This window comes from Sinohyriopsis cumingii, chromosome 12 (assembly GCF_028554795.1).
Source record: "Sinohyriopsis cumingii isolate HCF-2022 chromosome 12, ASM2855479v2, whole genome shotgun sequence".
Taxonomy (NCBI): Eukaryota; Metazoa; Mollusca; class Bivalvia; order Unionida; family Unionidae; genus Sinohyriopsis; species Sinohyriopsis cumingii.
Window position 1 is genome coordinate 99939893 of NC_142972.1, and position 25955 is coordinate 99965847.

The window sequence follows — 25955 nt, forward strand, 5'->3', positions numbered from 1 at the left end:
AAGGAACCCCTTATCGTCATGATACTCCATCATATTGCCTTTTTTGCCTACTTCTTGTAATTTATTATATACAATGAGAAATCTATAATCAATGCGTATATTGCGCGTGACTATAAAGAACTAAGGAGAAGGACAGACGAAGAAATATGAAGAATAAAGCAATAATTACATCAAAAGAAAAACACATGTTTACCTCGACTTCCATATTTCTTGACACGCATCACGTGATACTCCAACTTCGGGTAATATCGGTAAATTCCGTTTCCGCATAATTAATTAGCAGTTCGTACATACGTGACTAGAAAATCATTACATTTTCATTGATTAAACTGACAGTTGTACACTTTATGAAGCTGAATGACGTAATTACTCATTATTTGTACTATACTTTTCATAATATCATTCATTTGCAAGAACAGAAAAAGAAAAGCTTAGGTTGTATGCCTTTAAATAATTACGTATAATTAGGAGTCCTAAGGAAGGCGTATCAATTATGTTCAATTCTAACTTTTTTACATGAATAAGTAGAGAATATGCTAGGGACAAAAAACATTTCAGCTAACCACTGAATTTCTTTTGGAAATTGTTACTAAAAGGATTTGAAACATTGCAATATTTGGTAATATTATGGTCTATTTAATATTGGTCTTTATATTCACAAATAATGTTTATTATTATTGCATCAATGAACGATATAGCGGTTAGATTTGTTTCGCATATTTGTTTAAACGTGTTCATATTATCACTGTTCGGGGATTTTCGTATGCTTACAAAGTAAATGCTTGCTGGTAAGCTTGAAGAAGGCTTAATTAAATGCGTTACTGACATAAGTCTTTGAGACATACACAGCTGTATGTGTATGATTTTTCAAACAAACGTGTTGCTGAAAATGATGCTTGCGTGTCCTTTAGTCAATTATTGGAAGGAGTGCATGTCCAATCATCACAGGATGTCGGCAGTGTGGCAGTTTATAGTGATGTAAAGCACTGGGGCATCATGACACGGACATTTAGCATGATGTCTTACCCTGTACATTATCTTTACACCATGCCGTCCAGTCCTCACCATAAATTCTTAAAGCTGAGCCCTTAACAAGGCAGCAGCTAGTATCATTTTTTAAAGTCTTTGGTATGATTCGGCATGGTTGTGACCCCGCGACCTCACTCATCCTAGGCGGACTCTCTAATCGCGTAGGCCACTGGATCGATCGATATAAGGAGAATGATATTAACAATATGTACAAATCATTAAAAACATGAACGAATCATTGCAGGTAACCAAAATTAGTAATCATCAAGAATTAATGAATTGAAATTAAAAACGTATGATCAATATATGGGTCTTTCACCACTGATGATTAATGATTAATGATTAGAAATTGAATTAAAAAAACAATGATCAATTTACCACTGAGTGTGATCGAATTATATGTTTACACAAATGTAATTATTCACAGAGAGTGAATATAGTGTGGGTAGTTTGAATAATTACGGATGTTATTTGCTCCGGAAGTATAATAATAAATATAATTTTCACTTTAAAAAAGATACTGTATAATGTTAGAATTTCAGTGAATTAGTTACAGTGATAAACAATTAAAACTTTTCGAGTCCAACTGACGAACTCATCAGTTCTTTCGGAATATCAAGGAGCTTCCACAAATAGCCCATTCTTCCCAGTGTGTCGAATGATATTAAGAACCCCTTTGTTCGATCCACACTGTTGGTCGCAAAGATCAGGTCCCTCAGTAGAAGACATATCCACTCTCTTTCACTGAGCCAATATACAGAAGTACACATGTCCAACAAGAACACGCCGAGAACCACGATTTTGCATCGAAGCTATTAGAACCGCGTCGAAGGTCACATTTGAATAATAAGACACGCGAGCACATTCAGGCATACAAATACAGACAGACACACTGAACTACAAGCTGCACAACAACTTTACAGCAAAATATTATGCTCCTTTATATGTAAAAGTTCTCTGGCAAGATCTTTCGTGTTTTAAAATTATTGTTTACTTCGAATCTACATGTATCCTGCCTATAGTGCAATCCATGGCCAGTGACCTCAAGGTATATTAGATTTACGATTCCAAGCAGTTTGCTCATGCAGCATGGGATAATTTGAACTCATTATTTTGAAATAATGTAGGAAATAAATAAACTGGATCACGATGTACACGGTAACCAAACCCGTCACATTTTAGTTCAGATATATGACATAAACATAAAATATGCATAATTATGTGATTATCTTTTGCTTAGTAACGGGCCTCAAATTATTCTGGTTGATAATCCATTGTATCTAGTATTTACTGCAGGTCATATTTCGGCTGAAAATCGAAAACGTAAAGAAACAGATGATGTTATCCGGAATACATTAATAAATGTAAATAACATATTACTGGAAATAAACAAGGTATAACGAAGATCGAGCGGAGAGCAAACATATGGAATTTCTTCAGCTGTTTGATGTTAATGTATACACTTCAGGTACCAAAAACAGTAGAGAAGGGGTTTATTGGAGATCACTGCGTTGTTCACCTTCCGATTGGTGCATATGGCAACAGAGTGATGGTCTAGTGACTGACTTGCTTTACTTACTCTTGCGGAGGTCTCCTTATCATGGAAAACTTCGTCGGAGATTACACTGCCTAGATATTTGAAGCTGTCCACAATTTTCAGTTGGGTGACGTAAATAGCGATGACAGGCTGTCTGGAAAAGAATTCAGCTATACCATGGCGAATTGGTGTGCGTAATAACTTGTAGGCTTCGGAAATCTTGTAGTTGGCAGGTATTATTTTTCGAGCCATCTATTTTGTGTGTAAATATGTGAATTCCTTAAATATACAATGTACCATGTTTTATGGGCAGCAGAGGAAGTGTTGATACATGTTGTATATTTAGAATACGCGGCATCTGCCTTTCGACGAAAAAATATGAGATAATTGATATATGCCACGTATTACGACTCAATGGTCTTACACTAAGTAACGGAAAAAAGCAAAACCGCTGTACTTTCTTAAATTTAACAAGAACATTATTTTTCTACGTCATTAAGGTAAAATCTAAAAGGAACATACAATACTAATCATGAAAGTTCTGTTACAAATAAAAAAAGAATGGGGTGTGTAACAAGATAACCGGGTGGGATATTTCGGATTAACAACAGAACACGTAATGACGACACATATATATGATTTAATGTGGCGATTTATATGAATAGTGGATTATGAAGATGTGTGCGTATTTATAATCCAAATATTGGATCTATTTAACATAAAAAACGCACAGTTTCAAAGATGGAAAAAATATACAAATAAATTAGTTCAGTAACCCTAAAACACAGGATAAATGATTTCACAAAGGATTCAATAATGGAAAGATGAATATAGTTCACTCAAATAGTAAACAATGTAAGTCTTTACACATAGTAAAAAATGTATTCACTCAGGTAGCGAAATTATGTCACTAAACAAGAACGGATATACAATCTATCCTTCCAGTCCTGAATAATACACTGGGTCTTACTAACCCAAAATTAGCATACAGCTAAAAATACATGTGTGGAGATGCACTCCGTCACCCGTGCACCATATCCGCTCCACAGCTCCTCCGAATCAATTTCACAACCAATATAGACTCCGGACCCTCGGAATACTATGATCACTTGAAACATTAGACCCTCCGGACCCCCTGTCCTTTGACGGCTCTACAGCTGGGTCACCTTAGTCACTCTTGACATTCCGGACGCTAGACATTAGACGCTCCGGCACCTTAAACGCTCCGGACACACGGACGTTTCTACCCTCTGACAACACCGGACACCCCGGATATTCCTACCATCAAAAACTCAGCTGAAAATATACCCGATACAGTGTACTAAACTTGATACAGACATAACGTAAGGACGTTATACATGGTAAGCTAAAAAGATTATATTATAATGGCAATTACAAAACAGAGGTTCAATAGTAAACCTAACCCTGCTTGATAAGACAATAGTAAACAATTCTTTTAAAAAATGTAGCTTTACATTACCAACATAAGTCCTGCACTACGTCGCAACAAGAATAAAAAATGCACGCATTATGGTATGTAAAGAAAACTATAACAAACATGCAAAGGCAAATATGGTAATACACTAGTTATCACTTAAAACCCAAAACATTACCTACCCCTACAGCTGGAGTTGTGCGAATCCTTTTAGCAGGCCGCTTGCTGACAAAACCATTAGTATTGTAAAGGTCCTTTACATGTAGTAACGTATTTATACCTTTAGAATTTTCGTTATTCTTTATCAAAGGCACCTTGCACGTGTGGCACAGGACGAATCGTACTCACGATTTCGAAATACAATAGACCCTGATATAATCACCCTCGGGTATCGTTGTACAGAGAAAAAGAAACGAAACCCGTGTACATGTATTTAATTAACAACATTTACACCATTCCGTGACAGGGTGTTCCTAATGACTTCCATGTCTAATGTACCGTCATCGTTATATTTGCTGAAGTGCCATCGTTCTTGAATGTTCTATATACATCTTTCCGACTCTATTAGGAATAACAAATTAGTTCTCATGTGACATATGTCGCAATAGTAATCCATCTAATCAGACACTTGTAGCAAATTTAAAGCTATACCATAATCAAAGCTGAGTTTAAACTCGTAAGCAGCTAATTTATAGTGCAATCTTAAAATATAATTTACAGTCATGTACCAAAAGTGAAACACAATTTAGATATACACAACAGTGGAAAATATGCACCCTGAACCATCTTAAGACTAGAAGAGACTATAGTATTGCAGTTGAAATCGCTTTCGCTGCTGTCGTTTAAATCATTGTGCCAAATATATCCTTGATTATTCTGTCTGAGTCATTTTCTGCAGTTCTCCTTCACAGAATCTTCCCCATGACATATGCCACCAATATGCGTGTGCAGAAAAAACAAGTTTGTCTTTATTCTGGAGATGAGTTCTTTAGGCCACTATGATTGATATTCATCTCAAGACTAGAAAAGACTATAATATTCAAGCATATTTACTAATGTTGTAATTTAAACATGTATTTAATATTATCATAATAAGGAGGAGAATATGAAAGAAAGAAGAAACATGCCAGTAGAGTTACAAATTAAACAATATTAACATAATAAAATAATAACGTCAGATGTACACTGTAGGTTAAGTCCCTTTTTGCAAGACATAAGACAAGCACTGGTTCACTGGTCTTAACGTAAATACAATAAAGTGCCAGACATTCTTTGAGAAAATTTTGAATCTTTATTCTAAAGAATTGACTTCATCCTGATGGCATAAAGAGAAATTATATTTTTGTATGCACCGGTCTTATGAAGGAACATTATGATATGACCCTGTCTGTATGTCCACCAGCTTGATAATATTTCTTTTTCAGTTCACAATCAGCTACAGTTACCAGATCCTGTGGATGGCGTTAGCTTGGGGTAATTAAGATCCCAACTCATGTGCGTCAATATTCACTTATCGTGTTAGCTCAAACGGAAATAAACAACTTTATTACCAGCAAGTTTCAACGGAAAGAAGGCCTTTATGTTGATTCTTGGAAAACTGAATCTGAGTCATCTAGACTGATACGATGAATTAAGCTCATACCGTCAAGGACGAGTGGGCTTTGCTTTGTGTTATTTTGTTTTTTGTGATTTTGTTTGTATCTTATTAAAGCAGCTTGGTCTCTTTAGATAGCACTGAAGCAGCCATTACATTGAAGAATTAAGGTTGTGTTCTTTATGTCTTTAATTCGGGACATTTTATGCACATTTCCTCCATAAATATTGCAAATAGACTTAACTATTATGAACGTTTCTAGCCGTTTCCGTTTTGTATCGGCATTACTATCGCTCTACGGAATGAACCATTCAGTGAGGTGTATTGCATTGCGTGGAAGTTTCTAAATTGTAACTATGGGGTCGCTCTCCTTCTTCTGGACTCTAAATCACTTTTCCACTCTTAAGTGCTTACTGCAGAGGTGTACCGTGTAACCATTTATGTACAATAGACGTTTGACTCCGAATCAGCTAATCGGGTTAATTCTCCTAACTGGCTTCGTCCACCTCTCCCGTGGGCTTAAGTGACTTTCAAGTGATGGTATCGAGTATGTCCTGTTACTAAGCTTGCCATACTCCCCGTAATATCCCTAGAAAAGCCGAAAACTGGTGATAGCATGATGTCATTCCGATCTCTTCACATATACCTCTTTCAATCTGTTAAATGATTTCGCTTTAAGCTGTGAATCAAACTTCGGGGTATGCCGATGTTCATGGCGCATTATATGAACTTCAAAACCTCTTATGAAAAAGACATAATAATTATCCATGGTCACAGCGATAACCCATTGAAACGCCTGGAGCAGGAACTCTCTTCAGAAGTCTCTTCCCCTTTGCAAGATTTGAGTGACTAGTAACACTGGCCGTGAATCCTGGCCTTTTGAAACTAGCCAAAAAGCTAGCCGACTTTAATCAATTCATGTTAAATCCTCACAATCTTTTAAACTATGGTCAAGTATGTCCAATTATGTCCGAAATGGTATCGTCTGGACGCTTTCACCTTCCTAACTATAAACCTATTCCTTAGGAACTCCACGAAGCAAAGAAACCTACATACTCTCTCTCTCTATCACTCTCTCTCTCTCTTTCTCTCTCTCTCCCTCTCTCTCTCTCTCTCTCTCTCTCTCTCATAGAGCTATATATAGTTATTGGCAGCGATTCAGCAATTCAGACGACCAGTGGCAAATTAGTCCAGAACATTACCAAATAGGTTGGACCTGGTTTCGAGAACTAAATATAATTTACGGTCATGGAAAAAAGTTAGCTATAACGTATGGTGTTAACGAATGACACTTACAATCTGTATTCATGGGAAAACGTTAAACACACAATATAAATATACATAACAATTTTGAACAATATTATTTTTCTGAATAATATTAAGGTCACTACGCTCTCTGCAAATCTGTCAAATTTTGGAAGAACCCTTTCACATGACTCTTCTTTTATAATAATGCTTACACTCTGAATAAAAGAAATACTATTCGAACATTTGTCAGCCAGAGTCAGGGAATTTGTACGGTTTTCCTCTTTGGATCTGGTAAATCGAGCATATATATATGTAAACAGTTCTAGTTTCCCATGCTTCTCTACACGCCGTATCCATGCGTTGAGCGGTATGTTAGTATACAAGGATGTGTCGTCAAAGTAAACAAGCAATATATCTGGCAGTAATGGTTCGCTTGCTTTGCGTTTTTATGAGGTAATCTGTAGTGTCCTGAAGATATGATGGTAATTTGTGGACATGTCTCATGACATGATCCAAAATTCTGATATCCTTTCTGTGGGATGCCCGTTACCAGCGATTATATGTCTGCCCGGGTTTCCTCGTTTGTGGATTTTAGTTAGAAGATAAAACATACCCGCTTAGGTTTTTTGGGCTTAGGTACTTTCTCGTTTGCTTGTTTATGTGCCCAATCTGGTATACCTCGACAATAATATTAGTGATGGTTTTTGTATATTCCAGTGTTGGATCATTGTCGAGTTTTGGGTAGAACCTACCGTCACTTTGTTGTCTACTTCTTCGCTGATGTAGTCGTCTCTACACTCACTAAAAAGCAGAACAAACATTATAATTAAGCCAGCAGATAAGGGTTCCGCTGTGGTTGTTATAAATAGGGACTGTTTAAGGTCAAATAAACGCACATAAACGGCCATGTTACTCGATTTTATTGCAATTACATCACGTTGTAGAATAATAGTTAGGAATATCTTCACAGATATCAGGAGCAAGCATGATTAAGTACATTAATGAATTTAATTTAAAGAGTGAAATCTTGTTTTTGACCATAGATAAAATGTATTCTTTCAGGCCAGTAATAATTATATAGTAGGTCTTCGTTTTGTATATATGTTCCTATTTGGAGCCAATTCTTAACCAAGCAGCACCTAATCTTGTCATGAATTATTTTTTTTTAAACATGTAAGTAGCAAGCACATTCTTTTTATATTTGACTTTATGATAGTTTTGATGTAGTAGCATTAAATCAAGCAAGCACATATCATTGTGATCATAGTGGCACGCGTACACTATTCATTTAAATGTTAAAGTAGCAGCAGTCATCCTTGGCCTACACGTCATTTTAAGAAGATGTAAAAATAAACATTAAAAGGCTAGATCTCAAACACTTTATTTACAAAAACATTTTCATTTCTTTGGCAAGGTTATGTGCATTTAGTTTGAACGAAATCGATTACCGAACGAGTTACCTTATTGCACATTGAGTTTATGCAATGATATGCATCTACATTCGAGGTGAACAATTAATTGTACACATGCTGTAAATGAGAACAAATATTGGTCGAATCTACCTGAAAGGTCATTATCATTTTGAGAGTACCTTTCTTCCACAATTAAATGTGTAGGAGTTTTGCATCAAACATGTAGAAGAAATAAACCTCTTTAAGGTGAACAATAGTTTCCAGATGCTACTTGTTTCTCTTGCAATAAGTGAATGTTTAAGAAGGGTTCTCTTGATAGCGGTGACTTTTCAAGAGAGGTTATACTGTATTAATCTATTTCAACGTAATACACAAGCAAAACCAGTTTTGGAAACAAACATATATTTTATGCAGTAGATACAAAGTTTAGACTACATGTAAATTAAGGTCATTGACATTTTCAGTGCAGCCAATGAAGGTCAAGCAAACATTTGCCTGGCATATGCCGGTTTATTAAGTAAAACGAACCTATATCATATTGCGGAAACATCTCATGTAGTAGCTGAAAACTCTATTTCGCACTGCAATTTATCCCTACAGGTAAGGTTTCCAATAGAAATTTTGCAGATCACATTTTTACCAAATTAAAGGAATTAGTGTATTAATTTCATGTATTGAATTTGGAAGTCTCAAAATATATTAAGTTATTCTTCATCACATTAGAAACGACCTCAATATTATATAAAAGGTTTCGTAAAATTTACTTAAGTTTTGTATTTACATGCATTTTTTGAATAAATGGCATTTTCGCCACACGAAGAAAACAAATAGTCCATAATTCCTGAATATAGACTGTAATATCTCGTGTCATTATGCACCTTCTGTAATAGCATTATGAGGGCATATTGTTTTGCTGCGAACCATGACAATCTACAACTGTATTACCTGTAAGTCATACATATATGATATTTTATAATTTTAGGCAATTACAGCAATGTTTAATTATGCATTTCTCGAATTTTTGTTTTACACTTTTTTACCAAAACGCGCTCAAGGAACATTTTAAGGTGATACAAGTATGTAAATCTCCATGACCTGCTTAGTCTTTCAGCTCTATTTGGTAGAAAGGTTTTGTACAGTGGAAAAAGACAAGTTAGGCATAACATTTTTCAGATGTATTGGTTTGCAGATGTGGACAATTTGATTATATGTTCAGGCTGATCAATCAATTTTACATTTGTTTTGCACATTCTTGAACGGCTTGGACTTCGACCTTTCTCGTATAAGCAACTTTAATATTTTTGAGCAACAGTTACAAAAGGTAGTGCTATTTTGAGTTCTAGTATTAATAGGTGTGGTCATATGCGGATGGCTTGATTAAATTGAGTTGTAATTATAAGAAAATTGTATCAACTGTGGACACATTTGAATGGATTGGACATATATTCATTTGTTGTTAAGTGGTTTCATGCTTGTTTAATAAGCTCAAATCTGTATGATTAGATATCTATATGATTAGATATAGTGGTAAAAAGATATCATCTGTGAACAATATAACATATTGGATTCATTGTTGTGACAAAAGCTGAGTTTTGAGTTTCCTTGTTCCAAGCACATTCTCCACTTGAAAGGAAATTGACAAAACATCGCCAGGTTTTGCCTTCCAATATAGGATATTTTTGTCATAGAATCCCGGCACTCGTTCTTTCGAGGCACTCTCTCTGCGAGGAAATATTTCAAATGCTGTCAAGAGTGCACCGTTTTCTTCTTTTTTTCCGTTTTTTCTTGGCTTCTTTTCTTCTAAGTCTTAACATCATAGCGTATGCTGGCCACAGTATTTTTTATTCCCTTTAGCATATTCCCTCTCCATGATAATAGTTTCCATTCAGGACGTAATACATTGCGTTTTTTCTTATATAGTTTACAAATATTATCTGCGGAAAGTTAGTTCAATAATGATGTAAAATACAATGTTGGATTAACTTGACTGATATTCAGAACTGAACTACTTTATTATTATTATTATTATTATTATTATTGGTAGTAGTAGTAGTAATAGTTTTAGTAGTAGTAGTAGTAGTAGAAGATTTGTAAGAATCGTGATGCTGCAAGTTTATTGCCATTGGCTTGGATCCCTTAAAGTCTCCTCCTTGACACACTTGCTAAAAACATGCATGGTTAGGTTTGGTTTGATGGTTTACATCAGAGCAACACAATATGATTATTTTGTACTGGGCAAATGGAGTTACACTACGTCACATCACGGCAGTCATCCCGTGTTGATATGGTGGCAGGATTCTAACCGGCACAATTATTTTTATAAATACACATAGAGTTACATATGTTATGTTTGTATTCACAGTGGTAGTAAAACTGATGTTAGGAATAAAATGAATATTAGCTTCAAAATCTACGACGTAGAGTGAAACATCTCGATTTAAACATTCATGTCAGACTGCTTATGTTGAGCTCATGAAAACCCACTGGACACGTTTGCTAAAACTAAAATAAAACCTCAGTAATCTGATCAAATAGATGCAAGTTATTCACATTTACTTACATATTTGGTGTCAAAAAGATTAGATGCTGTATATATTGTTTATACCTAAAGTAAATTAACATAAATTTGTCATATGCATTTGTATTTAATTCCTTAAAATTGAAATTTAACATATACGGCATCTGCAAATCAGTAAAAGGCATTGCGTATGCATTTAGTTCCATTCCCTTACAAACTGGATCACGTCAGTTATTTAACAATAGTCCCAAGTGAGCCTGAGAGGTCATGCCTGACTGAAAAAGTACCTGAAAAGCCAGTTTTTTATTGTATACATCTCCAAGAGTCTATTACTGCTATATTTTGTAGAATACCCTACTTGACAGACATTACTGTTCTATTTAATATTTCACAATGATTACCATTGTACACGTCCACTTGACTTAATCTAGCCAACAACTAATAACCCTAAACTTGCATATATGTTGATTATTAGAAACTTGACAACACATGTTTACAGCTCCTACACAATCTACGTGACAAAATTTAAAAAAAATAGATACTGTCATGCAATAAAAGTAAAACAATATAGACATACATAACATCTCTCCTAATAAATGAAAAGAAAGATGATTTATGAATGACACAAAATATATAAAACAAAGCACTATACTACAAAGCTACGTGAAAGTGCATCTGCAATCAGACGCCCGTTTCCCTTGAAGAGCCTAATGCTGCATTTATATTCCTGCAAGAGCAAACGTGGAAGAGGTTGACCTTGATTTTGTTCCTATTACTTTCTAAAAATGTATTACAAGCTCGGCAAAAACGCACATTTAGTCAAATTAATCATCAGAGTTGTATCACACAATCGAATAAAGGATTTACGGATAGTTTCCAGGTGGTCTTTCAAGGCGTTACTCTATATAATGATGTCTTTGATGAAAGCATCAAAGCTATCTACATGAGATGCACCATGTTCACTAAACGCTCGAATGTAGAAAGAGAATTTGTCATACAGAAAGGCATCACTTTATATTAATAAAGTTTACGCGGGAGACACAAAAACCGACATTTCGTTTGCCCTTCCGTTAGTGTAAGTTTCCAAAAATCTCACTACAAAACGAAATTGGTGATCAATTTTTCATTTTCAATTTTGTCGATGTGGTCATCGTTTGTTGGCATTGCAAATGAATCTCTTTTGGTGCCAATGCTCAATGCTCTGTAGTCAGTGCACATAGGTAAAGTTTAATCTGGTTTTGGCACTAGTATACATGGCGAACAAAAATTACTTTGCTTGGTTCAATAACACCATTTTAAAACAAATATTCAATATCCTTTATCAACCATTTCTGCTTGAGGGAATTCAGCCTTGAAGGTGCACTTACACATGCGTGGAATCTCTAATTTCAACACCATGGTAGATTTTATTATTTCGTGTTGGAACATCTGGAAATAAGTCAGATATTTACATATCACCTGCTTTAACCCGTTCATTTCTTGTGTGCGAAAGTATCCAGTCCAGATCTAAACAAATATCGGAATTCCAAAGACTAGTTACACCAAAGTCACTACAGCCTGATAGAAAGACATCGTTTAAAACCACACTGTATGGGACATGTACAACTAAATTGATATAATGATTCACAAGACTATCTCTATCTACATAGTCCTTTAACATGTTTATATAGCAGATTTGTATGTGTTCCAGCCTCACAGAAGTGTTGATAATATAATTTAATTAAATTTCTTTTTAACTCTATGAAAGCGTAATCCTTAACCTAAGGAGGATTTTGAAACAGGGGCAAGAGGGATTATTGTCAAACTTAGAGACATAATTAAGAAGGTCAAGCCCTGAATCATCTGTAGAAATGATCTACGGACAGTATGGTCAAACACAAATTCAAAAGGACTTTAGCTTAATGATTATTGAACTGATCCCAAATGTGAGGTCTTATTGACCCCTAAATAACCATTGAATGGAGATTCATTGGAAGACTAAGAAATTCCTATCTATACAACCTTTTAAGCTAATACGACTCTATGGTCTTACACTAAGTAACTGAAAAGATCAAGGACCAATAAGTTTTGTAAAATTTAACAAATAATTTATAACCCTAGAATAGAAAGTGTATATTTAAAAGAACTTACGTTAATGCGAATTAAATCCCAAATAGTCCTAATAGTGTTATCACAAGCTCAAATGTATGATGTTCCAAGTGAATTCCAGCTGTATTCCAAATAATTTCCAATATTAAATGTGTTGATGTGCGTGTAGCTTCAAATTTGCCAATGAGCTAGTTGTTTTAGTGTGACGATGTGCTTACAGTCTTTTACTCCATCACAATAATATAATGTTCTTATCTGAATTCCCCAAAATTCTAAATTAATATTCCAGTCCATGAATATTATTGATGACCATCTTGTAACTCTGGTGAATAGCAATTTCAGTGAATAATTCCACCCAAATGAAATACTGAACATAACAATAATACTCATTCTGCATCAGATGCTAACTGCAAGAATGAGTAATTTTTCAATTAAACAAGATTATATAAAGAAAACCAAGACAAAAACTAGAACCGAAATGATGGTGAAAAGTCATTTCTAGAAGATTTTTAAGTTGTCAACAAGATAAAGTGCATTACTAAATTATAATAAAGAACATGGGATTCATCAGGTAGACCAGGTTTTTATGAGCGAATTCCAATGTCATAGACCCACATAAAAAAATAAACATGCTTACTTAATAAATATCTGAATAATTAATCCTAAGTCATAGGAAAATATTAGTTATGCATTATGTTGTTTACAAAATAAATGTTACTGGGCAGGTACAGCAGGGACTTGGTTTTCGACAAAGTCAGGTCCCCAATACAAATATTTTTTAAAAAATAACAGCCGTATACATGTAACGTTTCAATTTCGCTAATAGTCGTCTGAAACGAATAGGAATCATCATGATCTTGTTCCTGTTAGATAACTAGCAATTGTCTTTTTACATCCTGATTAGAATCAAGAGAATGTGTAGTTAAAAGAAGATTGCTGTTATTAATACCTTTTTAATGATCAATATCTGGAGCAAAGTTGACCCTAACAAAATAATGACCAATAAATGTATCAGGTATATAAATATTTTACTGATCAACTTCATTCTCAAGAGCTAATGTTGTCATAGCTGTAATAACTGAACAGGCATTGTATGAATCAGGGTTTCAGTTTCAATAAGATCAAATTTTGGGTCCAAAATAAACTTGTCAGTTACAAATCGATTAACTACTACCTTATATCCGGCAAAGTAATTACCTAGCAATAAACGAACACCCTCAATGGGCAACGCAACACCGCTAAGACTGCCACGTGTCCTGACCTAAGTCTGACGACACTGCCTGAATAATAACGCTTTCATTAGAAAGAGACTTCACAGACAATGACAAATTAGCTCTGGGAAGTTCACGTGTCCCTTAATATTTTAATAGGGATAGGATTGGCGGAATCACCAATAACTAATACAGAACCTATCGACATAAATGGTTCATAATTCTCCATAATAGAATCAGACATTGGTTTATTTGACCCAACAAATATATTGCTTCCTATATATGGGCATGACCTTGACCTCCTAAAATAAGATCATTCGTAATAACTGTCTTCATTATCCTGCTTATGTCTTAATGTGTAGCAATTAGACATAGAGGTCATTGATGTCTAAAAAAAACTATTTTTGATCAGACTATCAGAAGTTTGATACCGATAAGTTGTGCTATATTGAGAATTGGCTGGCTCCAGCAACTCATCTTTCCTTAAACACTCCAAATCCTTCAGGGTAGGATTGGGTAAACAAAATTTACCACCCTAGAAGACATTGTGAAATCTGATTGGTTCCTTCTGTGAAACCATAACACCAGGGACAAAGAAATTCCGAATGAAAAGAAGTTAGATATCAGAAATAAATATTAACTTATCTGAAATTCATATACTATAGGAGCCCCAAATTTATGTTAGGACAATATGGTCAAAAACTAAGTAACAGAATAAGTTTTCTTTATAACTGAACAAATCATTTAATTATGAAAGTTATAAAACAAAATATGAAGAGGAAAGTACAGTATTAAGAATTAAATCCAAAATAATTCCAAAAGTTCTATCACATGTCCTAACAATCGGATATTCATGAAAAAGGAAATTCACTCCAAGAGATGTTAATATATTTAATATAAAATCGTATCTTTCTTAATTTTATCTGGCTTATTTTGATACAGCCTTGGAGGTAAATGAATTAAAAATTAATAACATTCCTAAATAATTACTATTTAGACGTATACTGTTGTACATAATTTTAAAGTTCTACTGTATTCGGCAGATGGAATTTTGAACAATGATGTATGTTGATGGAAACATACAAATGATAATTATCTGAAACCATTGTCTGTGTTTTATATTTCTTTATTATTAAATTTTAGTATCCCCACCCCTTCAGCCAGGTGAGAATGTAAAGAGTCATGCATTTGTCTGAAAGATCGCAACGATAAATCATTATTGTTGGGACAAGTCAACAATGAGGCGTACTTTTTCTAAATTTAAAATAATGCAGTATGGGATTTAGTACTTCCGATACAAGAAATATACATCAGACCCGAAAGTTGGTGGGTTTTCCACCAATATTCTAGAACATTTATGTTTACATATATTTTTAAACTTCAATTTCTTTTCTTTTGTTTTCAAGTCACGGAAGGGACATATTTTTCTACATACTTTTATGCTAACAAAATTGCAATCAATTGTTTCCATATTCAGCTGCTCGTTCACGCAAGCACAAACAAGTCTTTATCCATGGAAATTCTGTCTATGTATCGGGAAACGAATAAATCTAATTCCTCCATTCAGACGAATTGGCTATTGAATGTAAGAATTACAGGACACCCACTGACTTATGTTCACCCTTGCCAATCGAGAAATAAACATTGCAAAATTTGTAAATACGTACCATAACCAATTCATTATTGCCACAACCAGCTTGTCGGAGGAAAATGTCGGACGCAAGCAATGCATGGAAGTGAGTCTAAGTTACGCTCGCTTATTGGCTAATAGTTCAGCATGATTGACAAATGGCGATAGGTCAATTATCAATGAAGCCGCTCAACAATGGCAGTAAGATTCGGTCATTGCAAATATGGCAATGGTAAGTGGAGAACGTGCTTGACGGTTTCTGTTATATATATATATATATATATATATATATATATATATATATATATATATATATATATATATATATATATATATATATATATACTTCATACCATTCATATTTTCACTTTAACATACAAAAAGTAATATGTTTAAAAAATCTAGTTTGATATGAAAGATGAACAACACTTAAACCACATGGAACATGGATTCTTTAGAAACAGTGCTTGCATGCAGAAGTGATGCTTGCATGGCTATACCATGGTTTCACACAGAAAGCCGTTTTGGGCTTGTAGCATGGTTATAACATTGGAAAGGTTACCATAATAGACAAGAATTAAAAATTTGTTTGGAAGATCACCCATAGAAATCATCCAAGCAAGACTGTGCTTAAAATAATCTCCAACAGACTGAAATCCCAAACTGAGCACACCATTCCTGTAGCACATACAGGCTTCAGAGAATGAAATAGCACTACATAACGGTTATTTGAATCTTAAAATCTACTGCGAAAACAAAATGTCTGCAACATCGAAAAGACCTCTATCATGTCTTGACTGACTTCCAGAAGCGTTTGGACACAGTATGGAAGGCAACCTTACGGGCCACATAAACGCACCATAAATGTAAAATTAATAAATACCTAGAACACCCGTATACCAAGGCAAATAGTGCAGTTCTTGTCAATGGCAACATCAGATTTTGGTTCATAACCACAGTCAGAGACTGACAATGGTGCCATATCTCACCCACTCTCTGCAACATCTACCTGGAAAGAATCATGTCCGAATCCCTGATGCACTGAAACACTATGTGGGCAGAATTAGTGCTGGAGGCAGAACAATGTCCAACCTGCGCTTTTTTACAGATGGCTCAGCAAGACATGATCAGGAACTTGAAACTTTAGTGAACTGTTTTAAACAAGAAGCAATAAGGTACGGGATATAGATCATCGCTGAAAAGACCAAGCTTATGACAAACAAAACGCGTGGCATCCAAAGGATAAAAAAGTGAATGGACAGAAGCTCAGAAAAGTTATAAGCTTCAATTCCCGCCTCTAATGAAGGTTCAACACTAGTCTTCTTTACAGGGTTGTCCCGACAACAATTGTTTTGCCTAGACTGGAGAATATTTGGAAGGACAGCAACATTACCTTTGGGCACAACATGCAATTGTGACATAGAAAGATCTGCTCACCGCCGTAAAGATAAGCAATCTAAGATTGTATGTTACGTCTCACTCTCATTTGACCTAACAAATTCATTCCTACAGGGTACAATGAGAGAAAGAGAGAAAACGAAGCAGACTGAAGAAGAAATTGAAAGATAACATCAAATAATGGACAAGCGTGGACTTTACAAAATCGCAAAGAGTATTGGAGAACAGGAAACAAGGAAGAGAAATTTCGCAAGGTAATCAATTGCGTCCCTACGACGAGCTTGCTTAATGGAGAAATTAAAAAGTGAACTAATGATGCTTACAAATGTCCAAGAAGAAGAGGACGTCAGCTCTTTTGAATCGGATTAGATAATGCTATCATATAGTTTGAAAGACTGATATATTGAATTAGCGTTCAATGTTGATATTTATTGATGTCCTCTCTTAAAGATTTTCATTATGAAATACTAGTCTATTTTAGATCAAAAAGCCGTAGTAGCTCAGTTGTAGAATGTCTGACTCGCAATTGAATGATCAGTTTCAACTCCGTGATAGGCTGCTTCGGTGTGTCATTTGGAATGTCACTTAGCTAATACTTATGATTGCATGATATATATAATAATATGTTAAAATTAAAACCCACAAACATCATACACAATTTACTTGGTCATTTTTCGTATTATGTTATGCAATGTAATGTATCGTGTCTAATTATCTTGGATATTTAAAGGACACAATGAAAAAATAAATAAAGTACTGTCATCAAACATGCATGTCTACTCTAAACAAGCCAATATGCTCAAAACAAAAAAAAAATGGACTTTGCACATATGCTATAACATTTTGAGACACAACGAACACTGTTAATCAATAGTTAGTGAAGAGGATTAAAGTTGCGATGGCGATTTAATCAGTGTCGTATCTTAGGCTGTTCTTTTATAACAGTGTAAATTATGCGTTGTGTGAGTCCAACTTTGTACTAACACAGTTCCAAGTGTTCTCTATGTAATGGAGTCTTCTACATCGCATCTAAAATTACATTTTAGGAGTCCAATGTAAGACTAAGACAGACACAAACAAAACGAAAACGAAACATTTTCGCTGTGCTCATTCACGAAGTTTTCTTTGAAATAGCGTTTATCTCAGTAAAAGACTGATTGAAGACTATGCATGAAAAATAAAATATGTTGGATGCATGAATAAATTAGGGCCTGATCTAGACGACAGACCTTTGCAACCCCACAAACAACTGCCGAACTAGAGAGCAGACCGTCTCAACTAGTTCACGGAGGGCACGTTCGAAAGATCACAGTGAGACGGAGGTACATCATTACGTTTTATGTGCTTATCTTTCGGCGGAATGTATAACATTACCACTCTGTTTCTCTACCTATCTCTCCATCTGTTCAAAACTCTGTATAGTTTTTTCTTCTTTTTGGCACAATGACTTTAGTTTTCGGCATCTACATTGACCAAAATTAATAATGGCCATACATCCATTGTCTTCGTGCCACTTGCATTTTCCACAGTGATCTTCCTTTGCGTTGCATTCAAAAAGCTATCTGGCGGGTTTTATGTCTCTTCTGGCAAGAATACCTCCACTGCCGTCTGGTAGCCATTTCATTCTCTGCTACGATCTCTTACAACGCCTTTTTCGATTGAGTCAATGGTGCTGGATGCACGTGGTCGGTGATATATGCTACTTCGTCTGCAGGCTTGGTTCGTTTAGGATAGAAGATGTACCCAACCAAAGCATGCGTTTTGGTTGATCTGGAGCTCAATCTATTTCAGTTTCTTCCCGTGTCCGCTTTTGTCGCCACGAAAACAGTATGTACTATGTCGGAATTTTGTACTTGCATTTGTCTAGGTGGATGGCTCTCATAGCTTACTTGGTGGACCCCGTCTAGCCTTTCTTTCATATTGTCTTTCAAATGATATATACAACGTCTCAATTTGATAGGTACCCAAATCCTTAGATGTCCTCAATGAAGACATGCAATTGTTTTATTATTTGATCTATACCTTCGCCCATTTACAGGCTATAATACCATTTCCCGAAAGGTTATCCTTACTGTTCCTTGCCTTGCCCTGGCCCTGGTACTGCCCGGATACATCTGGACCACTGTATTTTGGTACAAAAACATTTCTGTGATTGATTGTTGAGTTTCTTGCCTTCGTTTAGTTGTCTAACTCATTTTCCTAATTGTGGGGTCTTAATATTTTCTAAAAGGACTCGAATCGTTTAAGTTTAGATGTGGGAACATTGCGGTACGTGTGTTGGGCCTCGCTAATTGTGGTATGTGAGTTGGTCGATATGAGCTCTCTGTAGCTGGGTCCAAAATAAGCCAGGGTTACTCTATGGATTATGTGAGGGCGGTAGTTTTCGGGCTAGTTTCTAGTCATGGGAAGTTTTGTTTGGTATCCGATTGTTCTACTAGTGGTAGAAACCTCTTGGATGCATCGATAAATAAACAAAACGTGCTTGTTCTGACCAATTTTCCCATTATAAATTGTGCCTGCTATGGCGTCCCTGTTGTATTGCTATGTAAGCTATGGTATCCACCGTATTTCTAATTTTGTCCTTATGATTGTTACTAGTTAGAGGGGACGTACTCTTGTTACAACGTTACTTTAATAGAGACGTGTATCCCTTTGCGTGACAAGAGCTTAAGATAATCTCCACTAAAGAGTTTGCTGAAGTGTCGTCTGACAGCCATCCCAACAACAGGTACATTAGTAAGGCAATATACTTTATAATTTATAATCATTATTTGCTTTTGATTACTTTTTCATTGTTAAAATCACAGTCGACGTCATGTTGGTTAAAACAAATATTTTTCAAAAGACATTTAATGCTTCAGAGAAGAAATAATTGGTTTTCAAATGTGTACATAGGACAGACTACCTGGTATACACGTATGTAATCTTATATTTAGGTCGAATGTGCTCTACAATTGTTTGAGATCAGTTAACATATATTTAGCTTTGTAAAATGGAATTAAAAGACTGCTTAAAGCTGCTAAAGTTAAGGTCACCTGTAATGGAGTACGAAGCAAATGATCTGTGCATATGTGTGTGAGGTTGTGTGCCAGTGGAATATCGGAGAGAGTAGACACCAACCTACCCTTCGAATCAAGGACATCCCCTTTTGTGCTAGCAACGAAAACAGGTTGCTTAGACCTCATGTAGTTATAAAAAAATATCTATTGCTGAGAGTTACAGATCGTGTCCTCATTTGGTATTTTATTTTAGTGTACCATACATAACAATATACATATCCCATATGCGTCAGTCCCAAAATGGATTAAATAAGAAATAACATGATTCAGATTAGGTATGCAAGCACATACAAATATGTTTCAGATATTTCGTTTTAACAGAAAAATGAAGATTGATTGTGTTTTTCTTTAAAGAAATGTTTGATACATTGAATGTAAACTGAGAATTTCAGCATATATTTCATTACGAAAACGAAGATTCGATATCTGTCTATCATATGGACGACTTTAAACATTATTTGGATATTTTTAAGAAGAAATTTCTAATCAATATTCTTCTATTTTCTTCTCATTGTTTTCAACTTAAACGTCGGAAACATTTTCAATAGAAATAGCAATACACTTCCCTGCATGTGCCCGGTCATGAAAAAGGCTCAACAATCTTGTAACTATATGTACTTCTTATACATCTGTATCACGGTCAAAACAACTGCTCCAGTATTCGATGTGTCTACCTTAATGTTGCAAACGTGTGTCAGTTATATCGTCCGATTTTATAAACATTTTCGAGTAATCGGTAATATTAATTGACAAACTAAAAGTTCCTTAAACTTGCTGAAATATCCCGCAGACCATAATTTTGAAACTGAGATCGATTTTGGATAAGTTCCGTAGTTAAAATTATTTATATTGTGTAATATATCTTCCTTGTGTTACAATTGCCGTGGCCGGGAACTTGAATTATTAATTTTCTGGTTCGCTGTACAAGCTGTCCGGCATCATTTAAGTAAACAGATTTGCAAAGATTTAATTTTTGAAATAGACATGAGACAAAGTCTTCACCCAACGTGGAGGCACTTTCAACAATGCTTTAATGTGTTGTCATCAATCCCTGAGTGTTTTGTACTTTGCATTTTTAAACTGAGAATTCAAGATTGTAGCCCGCAAAGTCCTTGGGATCTCTCTCTCTCTCTCTCTCTTTGTGCCAAGTTTGGAGTCACTGTCCACGCAGGTATCTTCTGTGAAGACATTGTCAAACATTCTGTCAAGCAAATTGTTTTCAACCTCAACTTACTCTAATTTCTCGACTGTAGATACCAGTAGATACAGTGAAGTGCCCATAAACTGCTTGTCGCTACTTATGAAAATATCCGATTATCCCTAACTCCAAAAACCGTAATGTTCATCACACATGACTACATTTCTACAAATTACAAACTTTATAAATAATGTAAAATGTATTGCAATTATTCATTCAAGTTGGTCCTTATTGAATCTTTTAAATTGTAAAAGTATTTACAAACTATGAAATCTTATATGTGCGATATGGAATAACAGATTTAATATCTGTATCGTATTCCGTATCAGCTATGCAAATCAAAATGGGTATTTAATATAAATAGGTATTATATAGTTTGATATTAACACAGAGAAGAAACCTCAGTTATATTTATTTATTGCTAGACCTCAGATGGGGAGAAAATGCAAACTGAATAGCTGGTTTTGCAAATATAGTAAACAACACTATGATTCAGCAAACTGATATAATTTATGCACGCATTCTTAAGAAATAAAACAGCTCTTATTGTAATTTTATCTTTTATTTACAAGAGCTAATTGTATTTTGAAAATTATTACCTTAGTTATTCTAATGGGGGTGTTTATTGGAGTACTATTAACATTAATACCATTATCCTAACAATCCTTCAAAAACCAGCTTAAAAATAGACTACGACCCCAGCAACAATCCTGAAACATAAAAATCATATTTAATCACGCGTGTAAAAACTGTTCCAGTTCCATAACTTCCTTTCTTCATGGGACTAATAAAGTACTGTTTGAATTTTTTTGACATACCATAATGGATATATATTGATCTACACGCCTCGATAGGTTAGGAATGTATGTTACTTTGTTAAAGGAGTGGTGGTATTAGAAAGGGGGAATTCTATTAGAATAATAACGGTATATCTCAAATTATGAACGATTAAAATGTGTTTGTAGTAAAAATGTTCTATATCAAATACTGCTTTTGTTTATTGCCAGACATTGATGATGTAATTAGAATTTTCGCTATGATTGCAACAACGGTGACATTGCATGCAGTTTTACAGCTTTTAAGTTTATTACTACCACCACCACCACCGCTACTACTAATTATTATCATCATCATCTTCACAACTCTTTCTTTCTTTCTCTTTTTCAAGTATTTCTTTCCTTCTTTTCCTATTTGCTTTTATTTTCTCAGGAAATCTAGAGTCTGTATAGCTTATGTTTTTGATCAGAAGTCAATATTTGTTCTTCAACTTTTTTGTTTTCCATTTCTCCTAAGAATTAAAAACACCATCAAAATACATCAAACTTAATTTTCGCAACTCTGTAACAGCCAGACTTACATTTATTTAAAATATGTGCATTTACTTGCATGATAAAATAAATTTTCTTGTAATAAGTTAATCAAAGAAGTCTTTTTTCTTATAACAAATACCATATACGGCTGATTTATTATACTGCCATTCGTGAGGTAAAATAATACCTATGTGAACCACAGTCTAGTTTAAAAACATTTTAATTTTAATAATTTGTTTATATAACTGTATTGCATAAATGAATGCAAAAAAAGAGAACAGAAATATTAATCTGTAATGGCTTGTTAAAGAAATGACTATGATACATATCTCCCATCCACACGGTTTACATAGATTGCAAGATTTCCTGTAAGGAGGTGAGTCAACAATTTCTGATAATTACATTTCAGAACGTTTACAAAAGATATGAGTCCACCGAGTACATTTTCCAACACAGGTAGTAATAAATCTTTTGTCCTGACTTACAAGAAGGTCTTGGTTTATTCAGAAAACTGTTTGCATTTAAGTGATAAATCGGCTCGCACTGGCGCCAAGGCTCTCCAAATATTTATTTACTTTTCAGCCTATTTAAAAGGAACAATCAATATGTATTAATAATATGAAGACGTACTATTGATTGCCATAATAATTAGTTTAGTGAAGAAGTGTGGATTGCGCAAATCAGTTTATCTATTTACATTCTTGTCTTCATAATCTATAACTAAAGATAGCTACACCCTTCTCCCAGGTTTCCATTCAAGGAAGTAATTGAGAATTCATACAGATTTAAGGCCTGGATACGTGTGCTTTTATTTGTTATTGCTAGTATATTAACATGCGACAGATCACTTGTTAGAGCGTCGTGCACTTTAAATAAAACTGACGTTTTGAATACCAACCAAGGCTAGCCAAACTGTCTTGAGAAACGTACAAAATACAATATCTGATACATCATATAGCTAAAACAAATGTGTTAAAGTACGGTTGAAACTAGCTACAGGAAAACCATATAATATATTCTAATATAATATAACATGCTTCATTTTATAAGAATGTTCGAAACTGAATATATCTGCTGATTTATGTAAAACATCTTTAAGATCGTTTTGGTCTTTCTACGTACTGTTATATGTGGCTGTGACATTTTTATGTTAATAATGTTAAATATTAAAATTGCCTGGACATGCGCATTAACTAACAACTTCATGCACCACACTCAAGATCATTTACACAGTTTCTGCTTGTGTGAAAAATTACATGCAGTAAACTAAACGTAGCCCTTTGCACACATAGATGCCCGTCTCAAAAAAGACAACTGCTTAATCAGCAAAGATTCCTATACATTCTTTTTAATTTTAATCCATATAAGGTTGTCTACTTCCAGAGACAAAGCCATTGTGATAATTTTTTAATTCGTTTCTTGGAGAAGGATATACATACTTAGAAATAAAACAAGTACTTTGCTATTTATTCAAAATAATTCTAGTACCAAAATATTAATAAATAGTTGGTATATGTACACACAGAAGATTGAAAACTTAAGTAGCTTTTGTGTATTCTCTATCACTCTCTCTGTCCTTCGCTCTACCTTTCTGACTGATACATATTAAACAATAACTTACTTAAATAATATCATTACAAAATCTAATATCAGGTACAACGTTACAAAAATAAAAGAGCACTTATGACAGAACAAAACAGAACATAATTTAACTTCATACTTCATTGCAGAGCGTGTTTGAATTCCGGCCGAGTCGTATTAAAGACTTATCAAAATAGTACTTACAGATGCCTCGCTGGGCGCTCAGCATTAAGAGGTTGGTTTTAGGATAGGGTGACTGGATAGGACATGATGTTACATGTCTGCGGTTTGATGTCCCAGTGCTAGACATCACTATAAACTGTCACAATGCAGGCAACGTACCGATATCCAGACCACATTGACAACTTCATTGCAAGATTATGTCTGACACTATACATATTAGATTAAGTAGGGATGTAACGTATAGATTATGTTGCATAGCCGATGGATATCAGACGGGTATTACAATATATTTTTGATGAAAATATGAACATACCTTGACTGAAAGCGATGCAACGGCGATACACATAACTGGTCCCAAATTACATCGGAACAAAATGATATAAATATAATTTATCTAAATTTAGTTGTACTTATCTGCGCGTTATGATTTTCATTATTTTGGGAATCATTAAATTTGTTTGAATTAACATTTATTAAGATACTAATAAGCTATATATAATATTCTTATTTCAGCAGCATATACAAAAAAAAAATGACTTTGGAAACGATAAGGCAGTTCACGACGTGTATCTGCGAGGCAGACAATTCACATTATTTTTATATATTTAGCTGCATTTTCATACATGTTTGCTTCATTAGCAAACATCGGTTGTACGGAACGCTGTAAACATTGTTATCTAACTTTTTACAAACATGTTAACAACCGTTCGAAATTAAAACTTTTTAAAATATCCGAAAGCTTAACTTTCAAAGGAATCATAAACACCAAAATGTTAAGGTTGGATATATGTAAATGTCATTATATCAACGGAGAGTAATAACTGTGATACCCTTTTTCAATAAAACAAAGCAATTTAAAATGTATCAGCCAATAAGAACACAGTGCAATATAATTTAATATACAATGTTTGAAACGATCCTCTTTTTTCCAGCAATATACTTATCCGATTAGGGGCATTGTGTTGACGTGCTTTTAAACCCACTACAACTACTGCATCACCGAATATAAACGGCTAATGAGTTCCAAATTGATTAAACTTATTTCCAGATCAAAAAAAATAGTAATGAACTGTTTTAGTAATCACATTTTAAAATGATAAGGCCTTTGTGTGACTGATAATATTAAACAAACAACAAATAATAGAGATTACGTATATGCAATTGTACATTTTGTAGAAATTATACATGCTAGTGATTTCGGAAATAATAATAATAATAATAATAATAGTAATAATAAATATGGTAGTCTTGTCATTCACAAAGTGTTTATAAGAGTGTCTCCTCACAGTTGGAGCGTGGTTTCGTTAACCTGGATCGTAGGTGTCATGATGTTTTACCCTGTAATACTTCAATAACTTGACAGCATTCATTGTATACTTTCTAACAATACAGCGGAAAGTCGCTTCTAGAAGCTTTAGCAATACAAGTGCTCAAGACCCCTCAAATTCAATACAGGTCAAGGGTAATGTGTATGATACTAGGTCGGATATATGCAATAACAGGACTGCAGTCATGATAGACGTT

At 34.5% G+C, this 25955-nt stretch overlaps 1 long non-coding RNA gene across 1 annotated transcript in view; it reads right to left on the reverse strand.

The window, feature by feature from the left end:
* Positions 1-3201: 3201 nt before the first annotated feature.
* LOC149787085 (uncharacterized) overlaps positions 3202-25955 on the reverse strand; it is a 28751-nt gene continuing 5997 nt past the window's right edge. The window contains exons 4-5 of the long non-coding RNA XR_016425255.1: positions 4184-7644; positions 3202-3862 (exon numbers count right to left, since the gene is read on the reverse strand). This is a non-coding gene — a long non-coding RNA (uncharacterized LOC149787085). The remainder of the gene's footprint in view (positions 3863-4183; positions 7645-25955) is intronic.